Source organism: Lepisosteus oculatus, chromosome 26 (assembly GCF_040954835.1).
Source record: "Lepisosteus oculatus isolate fLepOcu1 chromosome 26, fLepOcu1.hap2, whole genome shotgun sequence".
Taxonomy (NCBI): Eukaryota; Metazoa; Chordata; class Actinopteri; order Semionotiformes; family Lepisosteidae; genus Lepisosteus; species Lepisosteus oculatus.
In genome coordinates this window covers 2,242,117-2,263,025 of record NC_090721.1, presented here as the reverse complement: position 1 = coordinate 2,263,025, position 20,909 = coordinate 2,242,117, and the positions used below count along the sequence as shown (strand labels likewise).

General features: G+C 37.0%; 1 long non-coding RNA gene across 1 annotated transcript in view; it reads right to left on the bottom strand.

The window, feature by feature from the left end:
- Positions 1 to 2,977: 2,977 nt before the first annotated feature.
- LOC107079923 (uncharacterized) overlaps positions 2,978 to 20,909 on the bottom strand; it is a 36,743-nt gene continuing 18,811 nt past the window's right edge. Inside the window, exon 4 of the long non-coding RNA XR_001480823.2 lies at positions 2,978 to 3,543. This is a non-coding gene — a long non-coding RNA (uncharacterized lncRNA). The remainder of the gene's footprint in view (positions 3,544 to 20,909) is intronic.

The window sequence follows — 20,909 nt, the reverse complement described above, 5'->3', positions numbered from 1 at the left end:
CTACAGTATGTGTTTTCCACTTTAATTGGCCAGTACCAGGCAGCCTGTGCTGTTTGTGTTCATTATGGTGGGCTGTATGCACTATTGCAGATATTAGGGATTTTTGCTTGATGTTTGGATGGTATAAAATTAGAATGTTAATTTTGATGTAGTCAGAATCAGAATCACCTTTATTCGCCAAGTACATTTCATCTACAGTAAATTCACTCTGGTATAATTGGTGCTGGAAAAACAATTTACATACTGTATACTGTACCACACACTAATAGACACCATTTTTGGTCTTGGTATGTGTTGGAGTTGATTTCTCCTATCTCGACAAGAGGTCCAAGACCCATAGATGCAAAATAACAACTAAACATAATAGATCACCCACAATTTTTCACCATTTCACCCACAATGCCATGATGGCATGTCAGTTTCTGCATGCCATATATAAAGCTGATGAGCGTTGTCCAGAGAGCTCAGTTGTCAGCTCATCGGATAGGGAGACATTGTTTCAACTGTTGTTTGGCACGTTTGAGCTGTCTCTTTTTCTAGTTTCCCTCAGAAAAGGCTTCTTCCTTGTAACCCAGTTATTGATGCTACATTCCTGCTTGTGACTATTTTTAGTCTCCCGCCAACTTGTGGAGGTCAATAACCAGTTGCTCACAGTCTTAAAAGAACTTCGGAACTTCAAACCTTAACCATGACAGCAAATGCTACTAGTGAATGTTTCAAGAGTTACTGTACTTCCTTTTATACCCCTGGGAAACGGGAAACCTTCAGAATCCCTATATACAGTAAGACATGGAGAATTCCGTTCTTCTTTTAAAGAGCAGAATGATAGCGCTGATTTGTTTTCATTGCATTTTATTTAAAATAATAGAGATTTGAATAATGGTTTTCTGGAACTCAGTGAATTGTGTTAGCAAAATATAACGTTGCTGATATTGGATACATTTGGGTAAGTACGGCACTATCATTCTGCTATATGAAGTTTTATATTCCTATTTCATCAAGGGTATGAATTAATGTGGAGGGCACAGGCCCAAAAGTGACTTTGTATTTTCTTAGCTTCATATTATATTTCACCTTCAAATTTGCATATGCATAAAAAATGTTCACTCAAGCGTATGCCATTTGTACAAATTAGAACTCTTTTAATACAGATCATAATATCTGATGCTCTAGTAGCTCAGATTCTCTTTTAATGTTAATTTGAAGGGTTTGTTTAATTGTGAATTTGAGTGGCTTGTTACTCACCTGTACTCGGGGGATGTTACCAGCTGGTATCACAGATGGATTTCCCATTAATATGTACCATTTCACTTACTCTGCAGTAAGTGTGCATCTGTGAAACTGCTACTCTCCTACTACATCTGTGTTACCAGCAATATTGGACTCTTGCTTACTGACCAATCTATGAGAGCCAAGGATGCACTTTTTGCAGTGGTGCAGAACATTCTCTGTCATTTCTGACAAGCTGAAAAACTCACAATTCCGTGTTTACTGTGTACTCTAAGGAAGTATTGCCTCAGAAATCTAGTGCTCACTAAATCACAAGAAGCCACCAGGGTCGCTAGACAAACTCTGACTCTTCAGTCAGTGCTTATAAAGGGATCTGGCAAACACAGGCGCAGCCTAAGTTTTGTGATGCCACCCTCTGGCAACTCAACCATATTTATACCATTCCAATCCATCCACTCTGCTACAGTGCCTAACTAGACAGTAGCTTAAATCTCAAAACCACAACCTTCCAGATAACAGTCCAGTGCCCTAAGCAGTATTGGGCATTTCACCCTCTCCAAGTCCTACCAAATAATAATAATAAAATGCCCATTATTTATGTATTACTTTTCCACATTATTATCCTATTTTTCATTTATTAAAAAATGTTATTTTCTGCTGTTTAGCTCTGAGGTATTTTGTCTGCCCTTCAAGTTCTGGTATTTAGTTCAGTTGAAAATGTCACCAGTCTTACTGTATCTAAATTTTATAATTCACCTGGATCCTTTTTTCATTTGTGTGAAAGAAACAGAAGTCCCCCTCACCTCTCATAACCTTCCCCCCCGCTTCAAAAAAGCTCCTTTTACATCTATGGCAACACTTGGGGCAGCTATAATGCATTTGTTTTCACTACGTTTCAGCTTAAATGTACAGTATAATATAGTGAAAGTTATTTGCAAGCCTCTAAAATTGCTTTATTGTTATACATTTCTTTACAGGCTATTTGGTTTGATTCTAAAAAAAATCATTTTCATAGATTTTTTTTTCAAATGCCACATTTTACGCTCTTGAAATTTCACTCTGGCCCTCCTTGCTTTCTGATTCTGGGAGGTGAAAATTTCTCTCTGACATTTGAAGGTGTGAGAATTGATAGATGAGGCAAGGGAACTGCAGCTTAAAGTTTAATAAATGGGCAAGTCAAACAAAGCAAATCTATAAACTGATGGAATGAATTTCTAAATACAAAAGAATGAAGTGTGTGTAAATACTTAGTAAACTTTTTTAAAGCTACATTTTCTGCCTTTATTCATTCTTTCCTAAGACTTTTTAGAATGAGATTCTGTCATGGGAGCCAGTCCTGACTCCCATGTAGTGCATAGTTTAGGACCCTGTGCAGACGGTATAATCCGGAAGTGACTGGAAAAGGGCTACGGGGAAAATGCAGTTAGGAATTTCTGAGAAAACGGTTCCACTTTGACTGTAACATCTGCACCTTCTGCGAAGAAGATATTGAAACAACTGAACACATGTTCAACAACTTTCTGGCACTCTGTTTGTTCTTGGCTATACAATGGTAACATTTGTGAATCCTATTAGCTATAAAGAATTTTCTGACTCATTCAAGCTATACTCTAAATCACTGAAAAGTTTAATAAATAAGTCTGGTGAGTTGGTCTACAAAAGTTTTTTAGCATACAAAATGTAATGTAACCCCTAACACCACATAACCTCTGTACTATGGACAAATAGGTTGTTTTTTTTTGTGTGTTTTTGTTTTTTTCTTTTTCCCCTGTTTCATTTACTTGTTGCTACCTTGTTGTGTCATGTTGAGACATCTGTATATTTGCATGTACAGTATATACCCCCGTTTGTTGTATTTTCCCTTTTTGTATTTAAATAAAATAAATAAATGAAAAATATTTTTTTTTAAGTCAGGAATGGAAGGGTGAACAGGGGGCGGTGCAGGTAGTGATCAGGTGCAAGGGGGGAGCGCAGGCTAACAAGTCCAAAACAGGAAATCCGGGCACAGTCCAAAATCCAAACCGGGTGATCCATCCAAGACAAGACAGGGTTAAAATCCGGAGAAGGATCCAGAACAAGAACAGGAGGTTAACACTAAAATTGAGACCCTGGGGAGAATGGGCAGAAGTGTAGTTTAGTTAGATCTTAATGAATGCAATAGAAGGATGTACTGTATCTCACCTGAGTCTACCCATGAGTATGAGGCTGCCCAAACCCTCCATCACTTCCTAGTGAGGAATGAGCTAAGGAGCTGCTCCAAGGGTGTAGATGGGGTGGTAGGAGGGATGCAAGACAGATGCATGAAGGGAAGACCTAGGTACAAGACATACATAGGAGAGCGGAAGTGTGCAAGATTAATATCTAACCTTCCTCCCAAAACTTGTTATAAACTACAGAAAGCACACACTTTTGTTCATCACGCGTTTATACAGCTAGGTCTGTCATGTCAGTATAGTTGCTACGAGTATTTATAGTACAGTATACAGTAAGATGAATTATGAAAAGTGAGAAGAAAACATTATTAGTGTAAGAGGAGTTCTCCATTAAACAATGGTAATAAATGCAGCTGATACTGTATAAACTAACCACTAAAAAAGTCTCAGCAGCATGAAAATGTGAACAAATGACAGTATTATTATAGATTGTAGAAAAAACTATTATAGTTGCAGGCCTAAGTAGAGAAAAACATACTGTAAATGAATTCATTCATGCATACCCTTTAGAGCTGAGCAGTCTATTTAAATGTTTTTACTTTTCAAATAAACCCAAAATGATTAAATTACAGCAAAAGATAATGTACAATATAACTAATTATAAAATTAGCCTGAATTGCATTAAATCGCCTTCTGTTGATAGGTTGTATATTTTGTTCACCTTTTAAACAAATTTTCCTTTAATGGCCATTTATCCAATGACAAGCATTTGTGGTATAAATGTTCCCAGACAAAAATGTCAGTTTTAATTAAGTTTCAGGGCACAAATAATACTCATATTCCATACACGTTGCAAATAATTCATCTTTGCTTGGGGAAACCTACAGTAAATGGCTCTTTTAAAATGAGTGTTTGAATTAATTCACTTTAAATGAAGTTATATTTTAGTACTGTAGCAACTTCCAGTATTAGTATTAACATGTTTAGTTTCATAGTGCTTGTAAAACATATTCTGCATTTCAGAGGAATAGTAGAGTAGGTCTGTGCCTGTTGGGGAAAAGTGAACTAAAATTGAATGCACTGTTCTTATTCTGCTTTACTTTTTTAATGTGTGTTCTATTGCTGTGTCCCTGTAAAATAATACTTATAAAGTATGAATGCAGCCTCATCAAGTTACATGGGGTTATTGCAAGATATAAAGTACAGGTACATCACTTCTTTCTGGATTCAACAGGGAACAAGAATAAGGACTGATCCTTCTAGCAAGTACTACACCTGTGTTATGCACTATTACATCTCAAGTAGTTGGCTCTTGTAGGGATTTACATTGTGAGAAAACAAGTACAGTATGTGCAGATTAGAAGCCACTTGCAAAAGCACTCTTATGAGGACAGCAGATTCATCTGAAAATGTTTTGTGACACTATCAAGGACATGTTCATTCATCATATAGTAAAGACGGACATGTGTCTGTATGAACATCTTTGGTTAAACACAACCAGGATGACTCTTGTTACACAGAAGGGTGAAATGAAATTGTGTGGAATGAAGTGAAATATGGAGGGACAAAAAAAGGCTTTAATGAACGAACAGGACACACCTTATTAAAAATGCACAGCATGGATATCAGAAGTGGTTATACAGTATTTTAATTGCAGAGGCTCACGGGGTTCACTATCCTCAGTGGTGCACCTTGTTAAAACAGAATATCACATTGTGTTCAGGGTCAGGAGTGCAGATGTTGGGCTTCTTGCTTAGCTTCCAGCTGAGGAAAGGTACCAGAGACTAGCTGTGTCACAGAGAGTTGTGAATGAGAAATGACTTGTCAGGGCAATGTGAAAGGCCACTGTACTAATCCATTACATCCAGGCCTTCATATGACCACTGCTAAGGAAAAAGCTGGGGGAGATGGGATAGTTTTGACAGCTACATAGGGGGTATGGGCCTGACTCATCATGGCCTCCATAACAAAACTCCAATTCATAAGTAATTAACTTGTGATTTATGTTCTGGGCAATAATGAGTAACATTGAACCATGACCTGAGGCTAATTAGTGGTCTGAAATGCGATTTTGGACTAGAAAAATAAAACAATTTATTAATTGGACAAATACAGTTTGCTCTAATATCCAAGTTATGTTTAACAGTGTGTGTATACAATAGATATAACATAGAATATCCATTTATTACTTGAAATTAGCATAGCCACATTTTGTGAAAGCGGGAAAAAATCTCTTGATGATTGCTGACATTATAAAGCTATGAAAGAGAACAGTGGAGAAGTCTTTCAAGATTTCTGCTCTCAGACTCATAGAATTTCAGGGAGAATTAAATATTTGACTATAAACTAAAGTGTTAAAGGAACTATGTACCTAAGTGTCACAAAGTGTCACAAAGACAGCTATCTGTGGCAGGTGTTCCCAGTCCTAGTCCTGGACACCCACTCACCTGTTGGTGTTTATTGCAGCTGAGCATTTTATTAAATAATTATTCCCTTAAGAGACCTAATTACTGTAAAGGTTTAATTGTTACTCTTTAATTGTCTTCAGTTTCAGGTTACCTTTTACCTATTTTGTTTGTTAAGTCACTTAAGAAACAAAACTAACAAAACAAAAATAAAAAAAGAAGACTCCAGCTTTTCCTGAAAATTCCATTCAGGATTCATTTAAGTAAAGAGCTCAGCTGCACTGAAAAACAGTAGGTGTGGGTCCCCAGCACTAGGATTGGGAACACATGATCTATAGTAGTTCTGTCAATTTTGTTGATGAAAGCACTTTGAGAGGGACCAAAAGTGTCACAAACCACATACAGTATACTGTAAGCATGTTAGAACTCGACCTGTAGAAAAAGGTTAAATGTAACTAACTGAAGCTTCATTAGACCAATTTAATTCCCCTAATTTAATGAGTCTCGGGAGACCTGGTTTAGCCAGAGAATCAGAGATGGGTGTTACTGTATGTGTTATGCCGTGGCTTGGAGTTGAAAAGCTCACGGCCAGCTGAGGATTTATCTGCAAGCACAGGGGATGGAAATGTTGCCTGGCAATGGAGATAAACGAAGGACTTACAGTATGGAGAAACCAAACAGTTGTGCTGCCCAGTGGTGACGAAAAGAACCCAGATAACAGGACTGCCACCACCCCAGTGTGGATTTCAGAAAACATAGAGAGGCACTGGTTAATGCAGACCATGGAATAAGATGCTTTGGTATGCTAAACAGAACTCTTAGTGCAAGAGCTCTTCTCACACCAGAATAACAGAGCACTGAGGCAGTGGCCAGCAGGGATTAAATCACTGGTTGATTGCTCATCAGTTGGTGGCAAGTGACTGAGAGAGCCTGCCATACTGGGTGTGGGTGGGGCCGGGCAGAGTCATGTTCTCATGCAAATGCCATCAGTCCCCGTGGAAACCGAGGACTGGAGCTCTGACCCACCTGGGCGTAACATTTTGAGTCTTTGTCATAGAATATAGCTCCTATTCATACTTAACATTAATACTGCTTAGCACTTGTGAGTGAATCATTTTTATATTGTTACTATTTTTAAAGACCCTTAATCTCAAAATCTGCCTTAACTCTTCGTGTGTATTTAAGTGAAGAATGGAACTCTCTCTATCGTGTTTTGAGGCCTCCTGCATAATCCAATAATTGCAGATGCCTAACTTCCACTCTTCTGAACAATAAAAGGATCTATAATTCATTTTCTAAAAGCTACTTTTACTAATGCTCCCACTGCGAGAATGCTTGAAAGCATCTTCTGTCTTTGGGTTGCATTGAATTATACTACTAACACATAAAGGTTCCAATTTAGTTCACACAGTGCAGTTTAGAAATGTTTTAATAGCTCTGTACCAGAAATATAAGTTGATTTCTAAGATTATCTGCCAAAGGAGGACGACACCTCAATTACTGTATACTGTCACATATTATTATTTTTAATAAATTGTGTTGAGCAGGCTTCCTATAAAAAGAAGACAACAAACAAGAAACTAATCATCATTCAGCCACTCTTAATTTCCTTGCCCACTCTTTTACTAGAACTAATAATTTAACTAATAATGAAATAATTTCAGCAATAAATCGGGTGTTGGTATCATGTTGGATTTTTACTGTGCTCTGCTATTTTATTGGTTGTGCAAAGAAAAAAAATATCTGTGATTCCTAAAGTATATTAAAAAATAAGGTGCTTAATTTCCTGTAGGATGCAATTGAGATACAAGTGTCTTAATAATTTGAATTTGAATTTAACCCCAGTGTTTTTAAAAAAATACCAAAAAGTTGTGCGGATTACTACCTGTCTGTATTATAAGAAATGTCTACTGCACAGGTATATGACAAACTCCATTCACCAGAGAGGTATCCCAGAATTTGTTATGAAGCTCAAAATGTATGAAGCAGAGAAAAATAACGCATAAGGCTTCCTGTCCAATGCGCCTTAGTGAAAAAACGTCCTTCTCAGAGACACCTGCGAAAGCACAGGGCTTGCCATTCCCTCCACATCCTGTATTTACGTTTAGAGGACCACAGGCTTCATACAGAAAATATTACATGAGCTCTATGCCAGAGGATGGTCTGACTTAGTAGTATTGATGTGCACATGGTCTGTCTGTCACCTGGGCATACAGATTATTCATAAAGATCAAACTGTGGTCTAAATATTCCTTGTCTTTCTTTGGGACCAAACAGGTAAGAAGTTTTATTTCAGACCTCTGTATTTCATGTCGCACTATACAGTATGTGTGACAGTACATCTCCATGGCAGTCAATGTGCAGTTGTGATTAGGATTACGGGCACCAATCTCAGATGGCACACTCTGATGTTCCCCATAGCAAAATATGTGCTCATATTGCTCCAGTAAATGCCTTGCTGTATAAAGGGATCCCCACTGGTTGCTTGCAAATGAAGGTTTGTTCTTAACTGACTAATTTCACAAGGAACAGTATCACCCAGTAAGAAATTAAATTCAGGAATGTTATTGGAGGGGAAGCTATGGCTTATCCACTTGGCAGAGAGCCATCCAGCTGGCTGTAGGAAGAGGAAGCTAGCATCCCCATACAGAGAGCAGTGAACTACAGGGTAGCTGCAGATGTGAAGATGGGGTGGAGGGGGAGCAAGAGAGAGAGGCTTACTGTGGCATTCATAGTGTTTCAGGAAGTGACATCATGGAGAATTACAAGTTCCGAGAGGTAAGGGAGAACTTGGTTGCTGTCATTCCTCTTGAATTTTCATTAAAACACTATTAAATAAAGGATTAAAATCCACAATATAAATTATTTAGAATTTAACATTAACCTTGCTTTTTAGGAAAGCAGAAATTGTGCTTTAATCCTTCAGATGAATACAGTAGGATTCAATTAAAATTCTTTACTTCTGTGTTGTTGTCCAACTGTTTTTTTGTTTTTTTTTGGGGGGGGGGGGGGAGCAAACCCTTCTCATGAGCAGATTAGGGTGAGTACAGTACACAAATACCAATGAATACCATTTTATCTGAGCCAGGAGTGCTGTGAACATCAAACGCAATAGAAATGATATGGTGACTGTGAGATATTTTAATAAAAGCTGTAACACAGCATTAAACTTTAATCATTTTGCCTCTCTCTAGTTCCACAAGGCATTTCCCTTTGGATGGTAATAAAAATCTGTATACCAAAGTTTGCTTTCCCCCTCTGGTATTCAAAACTCCTGCTGACCACATTTTTTTTCCCTCCTAAAGCTCAGAAAGTTATACACTCACACAATGTTGCTGATTTGTCAGTGTCTTTGCTCCAGTGTGAGATGGCAGAGTGAGAATTCCAGCAGAATTACATTTGAGGACTATCACGTTACAAAAAAGTAAACAATCACATTGCTTGGATTACTAATGCTCACAATATTTTTTTTGTTGGTTACAATGATCCAGTCAAGAGATAAGGCAGACTATTGTGATAGAGCCTTGACATTCGTGCTAGTAATATCTTTCTGAAATTTTATTTCTGTTAGGTTTTGTTACTGATTTTAAAATGGAACACTTTTTTTACATGGCTCCTAGGCATCAAAGTTATGTTTCTTCACTTTTTCTTCCACAATCTTTATACCTAATAAAGTAAAGTTTAAAGTCCCCCTATAACTGCTTCATGCACGTATTCAAGACGTTTCCGCACATGTTGCAATATAAATGTAACTGAGATGTTTATAATGGCCTCATGCTGTTCCACACAAATTCTATTTGACAAAAATGTGAAATGAAACAAAAATGTGAGATTGTAACTGCTGAATTAGCAGTCAGAAGGTGTTATGCCATATTTCTTTCTTCCTCTGTAAACTAAAGTGTTCACATGCAGCTGTCATTTGCAATATGGCACATCATGACTGAGACATTCTGGGCTCGGAGTTTGGCCGTCAAAAACACAAGTCAGATTCTCTCCATGACAATGGGGTTTTCAACATAATTAAACGACTGCAGCTATTGATCTCAATAAAAATTTTTGCCCAGGTGGGGAGGTCGACAATCCTCAGTATCTGAACACTTTGGTGATGTGCTTTCTTTCTGGGAAGAAAATAGCATGCACAGTGTGGTCTGCAGTGGCTTGAATATGAACCTTCTAAATCTTTTGATTGCCACACGTCAGGCCCTTAACATTTGGACTAGAATGTCATTTTATCCATCCATTTTCTAACTGCTTCTTCACAATTCATGGTTGGAGGGGAGCTGGAGCCTCTCCTGCCAAACAACAGGTGCAAGGCAGGGTGCAGCCTGGACAAGACTCCAGTCCATCACAGAGCACAAAAAAATACAACCATACCAGGCCAGGGCCACACAGACACCAATATACCACCTGTATTTGCTTCTATTTACTATTAAATTGTAATGTGAAATGAGAAAATGTTACTTTTCACGGCTATTTAACTTTCTAAACCTTTGGAGTTAACTGATTAGAGATTTTAAGTGCGAGCTAGAGACTCCCTAGCTTTGGGAATACGAGACCGGCCATTCAGAGAGTTCAAGGTCTTGAGAATGTCCAAACACACATGACCTCCCCCCCATTACCATGGTAACAATTTGCGTCAAAAATGGCAGAAGTTTGCTATATAAACTGGAGCTCTGCACCTATAAACTTTGAACAATTGTATTGTTCCTTACATACTGTACAGTACATACAATAGAACTCACTTGTTCCGTTTCATCTTGGGGTCCCAAATTTGTTTGTTTGTTACCTTCAGTACTGAATGGAAAGCTGTTTAGCATCTAAGAGATGTTCTGATGCAGGTTATAAAGGGAGCAGCTTCATGCTTTCCTTAGTGTGTGTAGAAAAGTGTGGTTCTGCCATACAGTATAAACTTCAAAATGGAAAAGGCAACAAAACTTTTTTCTCCCTGCAGCAAAGACAATCTGTAATCTTCATTACCGTCTTATTTAAAACGTCTAATTGATGTTGTTGGTGTGCAAATACACAAATTAAAGTGATTACAAAATGCCTAATGATGTGTCAGTGTTCTTATTTGAAGTTAATGATCTAATTCTCTTCCATTTCCATAATTTGGTAGGCAATCTCCAACCGCTAGTAAGAAAATGCTGCCTTTTAACCCCATTCAATCACTTTTTTCTTATTTAAATGTAAATTTTGTCTTTTGATTACATTTATTTTTTAAATAAACGAGCAACAGTTTAGCCATACCCCATAAGTTGTGCAATCAAAAGGTAAATCGTTTTTTCTGGTTTTACACTCCTGTGGAAATGTTTGTGTGCTGAATTCTCAAATCTGTTAATACAGTTATTAGCTTACTAAATCAAATCAAACTAAATCAAAGTGTTTTTACAATGCAAAGTTTCCTCCTATGGCTTAATGGGCCTATTGTTGTATTTCATATATTTTATCTGTCTTAGTCTGCGTATTTATGGAAAATGTGGGAATTTGAAAGCTTGAGGTATTACAAATTAATGTATTTTTTAAAGATGCGTTCTATTAATATGAAGTCCGTAAAGGATCTTATATGTGCAAAGGACAGTATTTAATAAAAAAAATACTTGCTTGTTTTTTTATTTCTTTATGGTTATAGATTAAGTTTGTACATTTTGCTGGTGTTCCATGATGATTCATTTGCAGTTAATTGCTTATTTGGCTTATTTTACCCGCTGTTTAATATGCTTTTCCTTGTATATGAGTTTCAGTTCAATCAGTGATATTTTTCAATTAATTTACCACATTTTCCACAAAGATAATTGATCTGCACGAAAGCATTCGGTTGAACTGTTTTTCTAAAGTTTAGAAGTTCTTACATGTAGTCGGGTAAAGTTTTTCTAGCAGTTCTGAAATCATCCACCTAGGACTAGCTAATGCATCAAGCCAAAATCAGATTTTGATCTGATTTTGCTTTATTTGTATTGTGTATTTAGTGTAGTATACGTTTCCATGTATTTGTGAAAATTAAGTAATTTGATATAATGAGATATCACCATGCTGGATCATAATTGAGAGAAAAAAAGGAACAGGGAGGAGAGAGCAGAGTAAATGGGATTAGGAGAAGAGAGAGGGGGAAGGAAAAGGGAAAAGAAGTGACAGTGGTTGTGCAGAATTCCAGGGAGGGATGACAGCTTCAGGAGAATTGGAAAAAAAGAAGACAGCATGGCAGGAGCACAGCTGGATGTTTTGCACAGAGAATGTGTCTGAAGATTTGAGGTGGGAAAGAGGTGAGAAAGTGACTCCAGTAATGGCTTGTAAGAGGGGAACGCAATAAAGGTCTTCGTAACGCTGAGTGTAAAACATGTCTGTCTTTGACAGATAGACTCATACTGAAAATATGTGCATAGAGTTGTTTTTCAGAGTATTTATACATACAGGGCAGAAGTGAAACATTATAATCTGATCTCCCCCTGAATGTCTGTTAAATAACATTTTGCTTTTCACAGCATTTCCTATAATTTAGGAAAACAAAGACTTGTTCTGCACTGCTGAAAAATGCAAAAAAGGTTTCTCCGGATTTATAGAATCAGAGCAAATTATTTCATTTATTTCAGTTTAATTTTTGGATGGCTGTCTCTTCAGTTGGGGCATTATCGCTTTGTTAATTTTATGGCTGTGAGGAAATATTGTTTACAATCAAATCTATCGATAGAATTCTATTGTATCATGTACTTTACTATGAGATTGTTAGCTCATTATTGCAAAGCGGTGTGTGAAACATAGCCCTGATGCTTTTGTTATTACATCACAATAAGCAGACATAGTTCTGTTCTGTTCTTTTCCTCCTTTTTAACTGCCTAGTCACTATAACCTGTGTGTTTCACTTTAATTTCTCCCTTTTTATTGTGTTTGTTGTAATCATAACAGCAGGGTGATGTTCCTGCCTTCATCTCAGACAGTTGTTAAGGCTCATTAAGTTTAAAAACATTCTTCCTGTAGTGTTTTTAAATGACTGGTTCTACTTCCAACATAGAAATATTCCTTCCCTGACAATACAGACAACCAAACTCCTTTCCTCTAACACCATCAAACACATGGAGAGAAATACTGTTGCTTGTACATTTTGGATTGCATTCTTAGTAAAGCAACACACTATATATTGCTTAGACTGTGAACTAAAACGGTGCCATAGTTCCTTGGAGAATAGGACCAATAATATACATTTGAATTGTAATCTAACAAAGTCTAAGAAAACATAACCCTCCCATAAAATGCACTTCTCTTTGTCTTCTAAAAGTTTCAAGCTCTTCTGTTTCTCAAGCCCTAAAAAGCATTGATATTCAGTGTAGAGATTTAAGACTTATTAAGTTAATTTCATCATTTGTTCATTCAAGGCCTTTGTAATGGAAATCACATTAAAGAAGACATAAATTTCTAAAGTGAATATTTTACTCTAATAGTTAATGTGAGCCTTTTGCTGAAAATTATCTTTTACTGGAACCCCTTTATTACACAAAAGTACTTTAAATCGGCTTTTCAGCCAAAGCTTTGATACTGTGGTCTCATTTTATAATGCGTTTCACTGCCTTTATGTCTTGGAAGTAGCACAAATTAAAGGGCATTCATCTACATTTTTCTCCAAAATTAACAAAAAAAAGTATAGCTAATTAATAATTGCTATTAATATGCAATTAATAGCAAATTAACATTTTAATATTTCCTTGTTTTGTTGACCTGAGAAAACCAGAAAGCTATGCTTTTTATACTAATAAAATAATAACGCAAATTAACATACATTAGCTATATATAATATATATATAAAATGTATCCTTTGTCTAATACTGTATAAGATAAAATATTTTTATTTGAAAACAGACTTTAAAGAAGGCTTTAGAGAAATATCTAATGTTGCAGGATCATGGTGGAGCTGAGGCGTATCTCTGCAAGCAATAGGCTCAAAGCCCTTAGAAGAAGTATGGCCATGGTAAAGCCAGCCTACTCCGTAGCCCTCCAAGCAGGATGGGCATGACACCTTTATCGGGGAATCTATGGGCTAAAAATATTCTTTCCTATGTTATTGATGTACTGTAATGTTAATAATGTTAGTAATCCTGCTATCTGTCTCAGAAGCCCTGCTGTAACCAGTCTACAATTGATGTATAACTGGAGTCAAAATTCAGTGGATCTTGCAACCCAAACCCTACTCTGTCCTGAAATGAACACCTATTCCAATACAATTTTTACAGCATTTTTCAGCTGATTGAGCTTTTGCCTAAAGAAGACACATTATTAAAGAACATAAATTTTAAAGAGCCTTTCTCAGTGGTTTTGATTGTTTCAAACTCGACTTTTTTGGTTTGAGGACAATTTCCAAATTTGATGGCTGAAGGGCTTCAGAGCGAGTTTAAAGGACTGCTTTGTCAAAACACCGGCTAGGTTAGGTGATAATTTTCTCCTGTCTTCAGTTCTTTGGAGACTTTTGGCTGTCTCTGTTGTACACTTCACCATTCAGCAATGTCACAGATGCTGGATGGAATGGCCAGGAGAGCAATAAAGAGCGAGGAGGAAAGGGTGACCAGGAAATACAGTATATAGCCCCACACAAAGACACACCAGAAGGACAAGCAAAGCACAGGGAAACTAGGAACAGGACAAAGTAGGAGCGCCCTCTAGCTGTAGAGAACATGACAGTACCCTCCCCTTCACGGGCGGCTCCTGATGCCCAAAAAACAGATGAGCTGCACAGCACTGGGGGGAGGAAATACCTCATTTAACTGAAAGGAAACCTCTGGGAGTCCACTGCTGAGAGATACCCCCTCCTCCGGGGTAAAAACCTTTATTGAGTAGAGGAAGGGGGGGCCGGGCAGGGCTCTGGGGTAAAGAGACAAAAAAAAACAGACAAAACACGTAAGAAAGCACACACAACAAAAATAAACCTGGGAGACCAGGGCAACAAACCACAAGAGAAAGACACACAACAGATAGGAACCAAGAAGCCAGAGAAACAGGGGTCAGAGAAACCAGGGAAACGTGGAAACCAGGAAGTGAGTAAACCAAACACCAAGAGTAAAACAAAAGTAACAACAAAAAACCCGATAACAAAAAAAATAAAAAAACTGCACATGGGGCCAAAAAAAAAAAAAGTTCAACATTCTGTAACGGATGCCGGGAGTGACTTCCCGTGGAAAGCCAGGTATTCAAACGTGGATTTCGGGAAGGCATACTGCTGAATGACCCGCTCACTGGCTCGCATGTGTTATGGGGACTCTTTCACTGCTTTTGGGCTTTCCAACAGTTCTATCCTTACAAAAAAAGGTTGTTGTTCACCTTAGCCAGGTAAGTAGTACCAAAAAAGCTAAAAAAATTGAAATATGAACTAGAGTGTAAACTGAAAGATTTGGAGGTCACACCTGCATCTCACCCACTTCTGACGGAATATACAGTATGTAAATAACTCTTTTCTTGTTTACTTGATGTGCTATCATTTTGCACTATCTCCACCCCCTCTTTGCTCTTGTAGTAGCACCCTGGCTCATTCCTCATTAAATTGTGGGTAGTCTGATAAAGATCACTAATTTAAGTTACACCTCTTCTCCATTATGGGTTTGTCTGAACCACCAAATATTCATTAAGCATACCACATATATTTATTCTATATGTAAAATTCATTATAATGCATAGATATTAAAGTCAAAACAGTCTACGATACTTGTCTATGATGCACAAGAAGTTGAAACTCTGTGGACCTGCTAGAAAAAACGCTTGTTTTCAGTTTTTATCCTTTTCAAGTTTTTCAGCACATAAGCTGCAGTCACATTTCTTTTCTGATCCAATTATTAATCTGAATAGGAAGATGCTTCTCATTATGAAACAAATTGATGATCTTTGCTTCCTTTCCTTTGTTTTACTCCAGAAAGCCCTGGAAAAATGCCAGGTCTAGAGACCAAACACAAACTTACTGTATTCCTTTTTTTATTGAGCTTGGAAAGGAATCATTTTTCATTTCAGTTAGAACAATAAAACTAAGTTGGCAGAAAATTAATTTTTCATAGCTTGAAAACAATATTAGCCGTCTCGGTTTTTAACATTATTCTTGAATGTATTTTGCCTTTGTCTTATTCATTCAGATTACAATCTGCTGCACAATTGTGTCATAGTACCACTAGTTAAAGCAAATAGTTATAGTTTTTTTCAATGGTAATCAATGCAAATGTTCAATGATCTTACAAATACTCAAAGACCTTGAATGCATAGCACAACAGCAGAACATAAAACAAGGTAGATATACTCTATTTGGCTATTATGATAGATGTTACGATATATGTGAGCGATTCTGCATCCACTTTCAAGAAAGAGGCTTTTAACACAGCCCTACTATCCAGGATTAAGAAAATAGCGCATCACAAGACTCCTTGTTTACCTATATTAGACACCAAAACTTCCAATTTTAGCCATGAATGGATTCTATCTATCACCATTTACCCCTTTTAAAATAAAGAATCATTGTCCTTTTTTGCCCTGAAGTCACCTACAGTAGTTGTTTTAAAGGACCTCATATACTGTATAAGTCTCAGCAAGATTTACTCTGCACTTTGAAGTACAGGATACACTCATAAGAAAAGGTCAAAAGAGTGAGCTGTCTGACAAAGGTTTTATTATTAGGATTCTTCTAAAGAGACATTGATAAAGGGAATTAGTTTCTGACTGAATGGCAGTGCCTTTCATGTTACGTGCTGCACATTTTCTTTAAAAATAATTTTTCACCACTGGGTCATATCCAAGATCTTTTTGTCTTGTTTTATTGAAATGCATTTAATAGTATGCTTATTATTATTCTTTCTTCTTCCATGGTTAAAAAAAAAATTATAGATGATCTATATTGTGAATGTGAATAGTTTTGCCTGGATATTTCTATGACTGGACATCCATTCGTTCATCCATTTTCTAACTGTATTTTCTAGTATAGGATTGCATGGGAGCAGGAGCCACTCAGTGGACAGGATGCCAGTCCATCACAGGGCACACAAAGACACAAACACGCACAAGTCAGTTAACCTACCAGTATGTCCAATTAACCTACCAGCTAGCACATACCATGTAGCACGTACCACATCTCCCAGGAATTGAACCCAAGGCCCCTGCACTATGAGGCAGCAATGATAAAAATTGTTCCACAATCCTGCCCCATTATTGTACATCTCTTTAGACATGTCCCAGAAATGATGAGACACAACCCTTTATTTCTCTACTCTACTGTCCATGCTTCACTTCAGGAATGGACCCTTTCTACTGTATGTGATAAATTCCAGAACACACTAATTTTATGGGAGAGTCTTCCTCAGTTAAGTTTCCTATGTCCCCATAACTTCACCAGCTGACAAATGAATTCACCACTTGAGCTGCCAATCTATAATTTTATTTGAACAATGTACAGCTGCAATATAGTGAATGTTTCATGTAGTAAATTGCCATAGCTGGGTTACTGATGTCATGCATAATTACTGACTTCTAACATGTCTCGACCTACAGCCTAGTCTGCTTCTCTCCTAGGAGAATGGAATGGGTGTACAGATCATAGCAGTTATTGAAAGAATGAACATTACAATATAATAATAAAATATGTTTATAATTATCTTAAAAGTTCTGTTAATCATTCATTTTGAACTTCCTACAACAATTATACATTGTTGACAGATATTGCATAGTGTTAATTGTAGTCTTATTGTTATTTTTGTAGATCAACCTTTAACCTCCATATAAGTTACCAAAGCCTGCTTTTTTCCATTAGTAAGGTTATGTATACAATATATACTTTATAGTCACATTGCCTTTTAAAAGGTTTCCAAATCATTTACCGCACCGAAAGACTGTCTTTGGTGTCTCCGAAAAGCATCTTTCCTGATCTGAAGTATGAGTGTGGATTGTTACTGTATAAGGGCACAGAAGTTGTGGATTGAGTTTACCAGGTATTTCAAGAAATAAAAACCCTGGGATCAGAGAGCTACGAAAAGTCAAAATAAATTCCATTTGGGGAGCAGCAGATTAATAGTAACACACTGTCTACTGGGAAGATAAAGACTCGAGGCTTATATAACTTCAAGATTTGCAACTGAAAGGGTCAGTAAGGTAAAGGATGTCCCGCAGAACGTGTTTAACATTTATATGGCACCTTTAATCAGCCTGGGGTTTAGCTATTCTCTACAGAGGTGCCCAGTGTAGACCTCCCAGCACCTGTAACAAAACTCTCTCGAGGTGCACAGAGTTAAAAAAAAACTAATTGTGCCACATGGTCAACTATAAAGCAAAGGTGGAATTTCTCACTGTGTTAATGCCGAGACAGGAGTTTTAAGTATACCAGACACATTTTGTTGTAAAAAAGCTAGTTTAAGCACAACTGATTTTTTTCTAGCTGTTCCATTCAGACACAGACATATATTTTAATCAGACTAAAAGTAAATTGTAATAAAGCAGGGCCCATTCAAGGGATTGAATTGCAGTCATTTTCATTACAGGCAGCAGGGATGATTATAGAAACACAGTCGAGAGGACTCCATTTATGTGGAATTAACAACTGTAACCAATGTTTGCCATTCTGCCTTGGCTCTATATATTGTAAAACAATATCTCTGCCTGTGCAATCAAAGCTAATTTATATTCCTCAGATGGAAGGAGGGCTTATGGCTCTGTAAATGGCAGATTAAAGCGCATAAGAGTGAGGAGTGCCTGTAATTGATGCAGTAATCAGCAGGCCCTTCAAGTCTCAGTGGAAGAGCACCTTTACAGCGAGAAGTGAGTGCATGATCGATTCAGTGGAGCCCTTTGGTGCTTTAGGGTTGGGTAGCAAAACAATATTAAAGACATAAATTCCACAGAAGGAGATTTTAGTTTTATTTTTGTCCTATTACTTTTTAATGGTAAGAGCATTGTAGCACAGTATTAGTGCAGACGGTTGGCGCCATGCTAAGCACTCAAAATTCTAATAATGATGTAACTATATTCTAAGCTCATCACCATTTGAACAGTATATGGTTAACAGCATCAAAGGTCAGGAAAGTGGACTTGAAGACTGGTGAATAATGAAGAGAGCCTGATTTAATTTTGCCTGAGGAACTTCTACTGGAAGTAGTTACATTTATTCCTGTATCTGTTGAACCTCAGTGTATTGGATTTTACACGCTTTTGGTCCTAGAGGTTGAGGTATAATCTATGTATAGCAGGCTTGGACCTTGACAGCCTTACAAATTCAGAGAGGAAGTCAGTCGCTTTTAAAAAATAAGAACACAGGGGATTTGCTCAAGACAAAAGAGTGCAGCTCATGATTCTCCTCCCTGACATCTGAGGGAGTCTCTATGGCTAACTATCTCTCAGTCTCCACAACGAAGTCTAATCTCCCCATTTGCAAGTATAAAACCTGTAGAGCTGGAGAAGAGGTTGATTGACTGCACATTGAAAGCAATAGGTGTATCAGTATTCTCATGACAATGAATCAGTCAGTCACTGCCACTGGGAATCTGTTGTCCAGACCAGCGCCATCTAATCAAACTGGCACTTGGTCTGTCACAGCATGCATAACATGACCTAAACAGGCACAATGAAGTAGAAAATGTTAACTAAATGAAACCCCACAATTCCCATTATCCCTTAAGTAGATGTTTTTATTTTGCCATACCATTATAGTATCTTCCTTACTGTTAAGGCTTCTTTTTCTTTGTGTATTTCATTAGTTAAATGAATTTTCTGCCGAGACACATGTTCAATAGAATGTTTGTGTCTAGTGCATTAGAATGCAATTACTGTCCCCACACAATGTAACAACAACTACAAAATTGCTATTGATTTTCTAAAAAAAAAACACAGCCCATAGAGCCTTTCCATTTTCTGAAAGGCAAAAAGGCACATCTCTAACTATAAATATGCAGAAAATCTATAGCTTTGTGGATGATTTTTAAAAGAAAATGTAGACTACATTTAAAGGTTAAACTAACAAAGGATTGGTTTTCCTGCTTTTTATAACGTGAAAAGGAGAGTGCTTTTTGATTCAAGAAAAAAGACATTCAGAAAATTGAAATAACTTTCTGTTCCAGAGACCTGGAAATAAACAGATGAAGAGTACTTTATATACTAGAGATATCCTAAATACTGTACTTTTAGCTGAAGTTTTAGGTTGACTGAAAAGTACTGTATTGTACTGTATATGGACAGTATTACCTGCTGTCCCCCCTCAGCCCTCTACAGATTTGACAGTTCGGTGCTGGAGATCTGGAGTGGGAAAATGTCATACACAGCACACAGTATGGATGTATCTTTCTAGAAGAACAGCTACAGTAATGCAGTTGATGTATAATACATTTTTCTGCTTCATAAAGCACAAATTCACTGTAAGCATCATCTTTAACCACTATAAACAGGTCAGGGCTATAGTAACATTATAGCATTAGAGGACTTTAAATAATCAAGTGATAATTGCATTAATAATTATATATGCATAATCAAATTAAATCATTTATTTAGTATGCATAACAGTACTAGGACTCCCAAATGAAGAAATATACTGTAAGCTAGAAACATGCTTTTATGCAATTGATTCTTGAGAACATGCATTCAGTTTGTAAGCATGGACCTACCAAGCTTCACATCAATTACGAAAGAAGAAAATCGTTATAAAATCTAACAAATGTATCCTCATTTGTTTTTTAGGGACAGCTTTTGAAGAAGTGCGGTTCAACGGGCCAGAAGAAGTGCATTTGGCCATGCATTATAGATGCTCAATGTCATTTTTTTATCCATCAGAGCTTATAAGTTAAGCTCACAATACATATACACAGGTACAAAATAGTTTTGAAAGCATCATCTTAACCTTCTTGCCAGACTCTAAATAGGTCACTGATCATTGATTATGTTGTTGCCTAATTTAGTAACATTTTTCCTGTCCTTTTTTTGTGACAGAGGTTTATACAACAAGCGAGATGAGTCAAGTATTTCTTTTTGGCATGTGTGTCATACATGGAAGATACTCTTTGTTTCATAGGTCTGTCTACATTGGTTACCTCTTTCATGGGAAAATGGCATTAAAATGTCATTGTGATCCTTTATTATTACCTAGTGAAACTGTCAAACTGTGTGGCTTGGAGGTTAACTGAAGCCTATA